Source organism: Leptonychotes weddellii, chromosome X (genome assembly GCF_054177405.1).
Source record: "Leptonychotes weddellii isolate Sample4059 chromosome X, ASM5417740v2, whole genome shotgun sequence".
Lineage (NCBI taxonomy): Eukaryota > Metazoa > Chordata > Mammalia > Carnivora > Phocidae > Leptonychotes > Leptonychotes weddellii.
The window spans coordinates 59792807-59798447 of record NC_138385.1 but is presented as its reverse complement, the minus strand read 5'-3'; the positions used below and the strand labels follow the sequence as shown (position 1 = coordinate 59798447).

At 51.0% G+C, this 5641-nt stretch overlaps 1 long non-coding RNA gene across 1 annotated transcript; it reads left to right on the top strand.

The window, feature by feature from the left end:
* The first annotated feature begins 1474 nt into the window (after positions 1-1474).
* LOC145717964 (uncharacterized) lies at positions 1475-3527 on the top strand. The gene is made up of 3 exons (XR_014141490.1): positions 1475-1559; positions 2136-2239; positions 3454-3527. It is a non-coding gene; the product is annotated as an uncharacterized LOC145717964 (long non-coding RNA).
* Positions 3528-5641: the final 2114 nt, after the last annotated feature.

Sequence of the window (5641 nt, the reverse complement as noted above, 5' to 3'; positions counted from 1 at the left end):
TCTCAACCTCTTGGCTCACGGCAGCGACTCCTGTGTGGCAGTGTAGGCCTTTGTAAGCCCGTGTTCCGCTCCTGGGCCAGAGGACAGAGAGCTCAGCTCCGCAGGCCCGCAGCTTCCTCCGAGGGAAGGAACACAGGAGCCGAAATAGTGGCTTTGTTCTGGAGGAAAGGAGGAAAGATGCAGGCCCTCCTGGGCTCACTCCAGTACCCTGGGGGCTCTGACTGCCAACTCATCCAGGAAACGTGCCTTCTAAACAATACCCAGGCCAGCCTGTCCCAGGCCCTACTTCCCATCCTTGGTGGGAGTCCTGGGGGAGACGCCTCTGAACCATTGTTCCCAGGGCCGACTCACCAGGGTCAGGTCTAGGCCAAGCCAGGGTCCTGAGCTTCCACACCCTAGGAGGAGGCACATGATGTCTCGGAGAAGTGGCTCCTCCAGCCTTTGTTCTTGGCTGGGCAGGCAGCCACTCAGGACACCACGGTTTGGTGGGGAGAGGGGTTGGAGTAGACAGTGCTCCTTTTTATTTCCTTTGGGAAGGGTTTATAGGGGGTAAAATGAGGAAGGGAGCAGACACTTGGCCCAGGATCGTGGCAGAGTTGGAATGGCACCACAAAATGGAAGGAACCCCTGAAGTGTGCTTACTTGTTCTCCAGAGTTTGGGCTCCACGGGGGCAGGGACATTATTTTGTTCCTGGCTGCATCCTCAGTGCCTAGAACAATGCCTGGCACGTAACAGTGCTCAGAAAATATCTGTGAGTCTATGAACCCCTCTGCTTTCCCATTTGACCCTCCACCCACATGACCGAAGGCTGTCAATGCTCAGAGTGCCCTGGACTCACAGAGAAGGCTGGTTTCCATTTTGGTCTACATCACTTTCTAGCTAGGTGGCCTCAGGACTCAGTTTCCTTATCTGTAAAGCGGAGAGAACTATTCCTACCTCCAAGTTACTGGGAGGATTTTCTGAGACAGCTTTGGGAGTTTTCCTGGGACACAGTAGATGCCCCACAAATGTTGGTTCTTTCCCCTTTTCTTTTTACTGAGTCTTCTCATGTTCAGGCTGAACAACCCAGCAGCCTCAGACATTCCTTATTACTTCATTTGATCCTCACAACAGGCCCTGTCGGGTGTGGGGCTGTCCATATCCCCATCTTACAGATTTGGAAACTGATGCCCAAGGAGAAAGATTCTGGTCACACAGAAAGTGCTAGGGGCAGAATTTTTATGCCGTTCTGTCTGGCGCCTGGCCTTTTGCTCTACTCAACCCTTGGCTCTAGCTTGTGCCTGCCACTTCTAGCTGTGTGACCTCAAGCACCTCACTGCATGTCTGTGAGCCTCGGCTTCTGCAGCTGTCCAATGGGAATAATTATTCTGACTCCCTAGGCCTTGATGCCAACCCAGCGTGGTTGGCCATTTCATCTGTTCCTCACCTTCCCCCTGCTTCTCTCCCAGTGACTGACAGACGATGGGCCTCTGACCAGCATCCTCCCCAGGCGCTCCTGGCAAGGCGGCGGGAACTCCAGCCCGTTTGCTCTCTTTCCAGGAAACGTATCTGAACGCAAGTGAGTGAGAGGGACATTATTAGAGGGATAACATTGGGTCAACTCTAGTTTATTAAAACAGCACTAAATCATTTTTTAAACTATTATTAGCACCAAATGACTTTCTCCTCAGGGAGAACGGCTGCTATTTCTGATAGCTCTTTTGTGAATGTGTAGAGTCCTATGGAAATGCAAGCAATGATTAGTATTGTTAGAATAATCACCATTGTTCCTATCCTGGGAGCCATGTAGCACAAAAGTTAAGACCATGGGTTTAGAAGCCAAACCTCTTGGGCTCAAATACTGGCCCTGCCATTTCCCAGCTGTACAGCACTGGGCAAGTTTCTGAACTTCTCTGTGCCTCAGTTTCTCCCTATATCAAATGGGAATAATGATAGTAGAATCTACTTCCCAGGGTTGAGTTTCAAATGAGATAATGTAGCTAAAGTATGTAGCCCCTTGTTTCAGTCAAGGGTCGGCAAGCTACAATCCGCAGGCCCCTTTTGGCTGTCTGTTCGTCTTTGTGAATAAAGTTTTATAGGAACACGGCCAGGTTACTTTGTTTACCCATTCTCTGTGGCTGTTTTTGTGCTATAGAACAGCGGAGTCGAGTAGTTGCAACAGAGACTGTACTCTCTGGTCCCTTACAGAAAATACCTGCCAAACTCTGTGCTAGTTCATAGAAGAATTGTTCCACAAATGTGAGCTGTTATTATTTCATTTCGTTTCTTTATTCTAAAAGCCCATTCAGGGGTGCCTGGGTGGCTCAGTCGTTAAGCATCTGCCTTTGGCTCAGGTCTTGGTCCCAGGGTCCTGGGATCGAGCCCCGCGTCAGGCTCCCTGCTCCGCGGGGAGCCTGCTTCTCCCTCTCCCACTCCCCCTGCTTGTGTTCCCTCTCTCGCTGTCTCTCACTCTGTCAAATAAATAAATAAAATTGTAAAAAAAATATAAAAAGTAAATAAAATAAAAGCCCATTCATTGTAGATATGGGGGTACGACTCCGGAGAGGGGGAAATGACTTGTCCAAGGCCACAAAGCTAGGATGGTACGGGAATGGGCATGGAACCCAGACCTCTTGACTCCTAGTCCAGGGAATTTTCTAGTACATGACACTGACCAAGGCTCCCCTGTGCTTGGAGTCCTTGGGTTCAGAGTTCTTCCTTCAGGATGAGGATGGAGCTGGCTTAGTGCCCAGGCCAAGGGAGGCCAGCTGCAAAGCCCGTGGACACTCCTCCGTCCCTCTGCCAGAGCAGACGGCACAGAGCAGTGTCACTGCCCCATGCAGGTCCATTAGGATGCTTCTCTGGCTTTCTGGCCTTGGGTCCATTGCCCTAGTAGTCTGGGCTGTGGTGGCTGGCTTGCTGGGTGATTAATGTTCCTGTCTCACACTCAGGACCCTTATCTGCTTGCTGGCCTTGCCCTTGTTCTTGTAATGAGCTGGTTTAGGCCATTTACATTTCCTTTGGGTGCTCTCCTGTCCAATAGCAACTATGACATAATTATGTTGCTCTCCCTTATCCTTAATCCTCTCAAACTGCCTAGTTATCTTTAATTTCCTGTCCATTTCCCTTATTGGGGAGCTAAGTGGAACTAAGTCAGGCCAAAACTTATGGGATAGCGTGGGAAAGCTCCCAGAGGCTCACCCAGGGTCCCTGGAGCCCAGAGAGGTAGCTTGGACTCCAAGAGCCTGTGAAGGCTGGTAAGACACACCACTTCCCAGTCTGGACCTCCTCTGTTAACAAGTATGAATCATCGGTAGGGGCAGGGAGGGAAGACCTCTGACGTCCCTTTCTCCCAAGTTGGGCAGTCTGGGAGGCTTAAGACCTAATTTTAGAGGACTCTGTAACCTCCAGCCTGTCCACTTCCCCTCAGTACCAATACCAAGCGTGATTCCTGTCCCTGATGTCTTCCCCAGGTCTCACAGCCCCCAGAGGGGCAGGCCCAGGACTGATTCGAGCTAGAGTGACTGTGTGTGTGTGTGTGTGTGTGTGTGCATGCGTGTGCGCACGCATATGCGTGCGAAGCCTCGCACATGTTCCTGTGACCGTGGACTCCCTCTGACATATGGTAGGCACTCAAGACCTTCTCATTTTCTTCCTCTCTTGGATGACCATAGTGCCTAACATGGGGCAGAGCTGCTCAGGTGGGAACACAGTAGATGTTCAATCAGTGTCTGTCAGATGACTAGACTGAATAGGAGCATTCTTCCTGGGAGTATGTTCTGTGTTTCGTGTGTGTGCGTGTGTATGCGTGTTTCTATGAGGAGTGTGTGGAATGTGTGCCCTTTGGGTATGGAGTGTGTACTCTATGAGCGTGTGTACTACATGTGCTTGGTATGTGGGCACAAATGTGCATGGCATGCTGCTGTGTATGTGTACATGGGAGTGAGTGTAAGCAGGGAAGTGCAGTAGCCTAGAGTTCAACGCACAAGCTCTGACTGACCTGGATTTGAATCCCAGCTTCCTACTTTCTCATGGTGTTACCTTGGTCCCTGAATTCACCTAAGTTCCCATTTCCTACCTGTGAAAAAGCAGACAGGTGGGTATTTGGGACACGTGGGTGGCTTAGGCGGTTAAGCGGCTGCCTTCAGGTAGGTCATGATCTCAGGGTCCTGGGATGAAGCCCCGCATCATGGCTCCCTGCTCAGCGGGGAGTCTGCTTCTCCCTCTTCCTCTGCCCTTCCCCCCAACTCGTGCTCTCTTTCTCAAATAAATAAATAAAATCTTTTTTTTTTTAAAGCAGGGGGAGGTTATCAATGCCAAACTCACAGGGATGTAGAGAGCATAAAATGTGCTAATGTAGCAAAACTGGCGCATGACCTCGCACATGGTGAGTGCACCACAGCTGATAATTGTTGTTGATGATGATGATTAGTATGTGGAGAGCTTGGCTGTCAGGGGTGTATGTGCTGTGTGGGGAGTGTGAGTGTGTGTGTGTGTGTGTGCGTGCGTGCGCACGCGTGCCAGTGTGGAGCAGAGTGTGTGAAGGATGGGAGAGGCTGGAGGTGTTGGCAGACCCTGGGACTGCCCACCTAGAAGGGAAGCCTGGAAGCAGGAGTCAAGGCCACATGCGCGCACAGAGGGAGCTGAGAGAAGCCTAGACTCCGGTGTATGGATATGATGACTTAATGAGCCTCTTCCCCTGTCAACAGCCGGATTAATGGGATGAAAGTGGGCAAAGGATAATTTAGCTGGAGATTCAGGAAACAATCCCTGATAGGGCAGCCTATTAGCTTAAGAAACAGTCTCTCCTAGGACCCTCGGTGGCTCTCACTCAAGGCATTTCAAAGCCCTGCCTGCCCAAGGGAGGGGAGGAGAAATCTAGAGAGGTGAGGAAGAGACAGCAGGGAGCCAGGAAAGCAGTCTGGAGAAGAGACCAGGAAGCAGGGCAAGTTTGCAGGGGGTACTATGAGAAGGGGGTGGAAGAGGTGAGGCCGGGTTAGAGAAGGGAGAGAACAGAGGCCAGGCATTGCAGCTTCTCTATAAATCACAGGGGCTGTTTCATGCTCAGTGACAGGGCTTGTAGTTGAGAATATGGAAGGTGACCAAAATTCCAGAGTGATTCAGGGACACCTCGATCTGTGGAAGAGATCCTCCTCAACCTGGGACTGAGTCTAAAAGCCAGACACTCAACAGCTCCCTAGCTCCCTTCCATGGCATTTTCAGCCTACCCTCGGGGCCTCTCCTTCGGCTTCGGTCTCTTAGGACACCATCTAGCCTAGCCTGGCCTTTAGTCACCTCTGAGGCTCAGCTGAGGCGGATCTGCCATATACTCAGGGAGTACATGGCTGGCTGCCCTTACCATCTGCTACTGTAGGTTTGAAGTCCTGCCCACTTCCCTGCACTCTCCAGGGTAGACCTGCACCCCTGAATGGGGAGACCTTGTTGGCCACAGTTGAGATGGACATCTGGGGATCTCCAAATTTGCACACTTTTGGTCTCTGGCCTCCTCCTCTTTGCTTTTTGTCTGAGAACCTATCAATTTTCTTTTTTTTTTTTTAAAGATTTTATTTATTCACTTGAGACACAGATACAGAGAGAGAGAGCATGAGCAGGGGGAGAGGCAGAGGGAGAGGGAGAAGCAGACTCCCCGCCGAGCAGGGA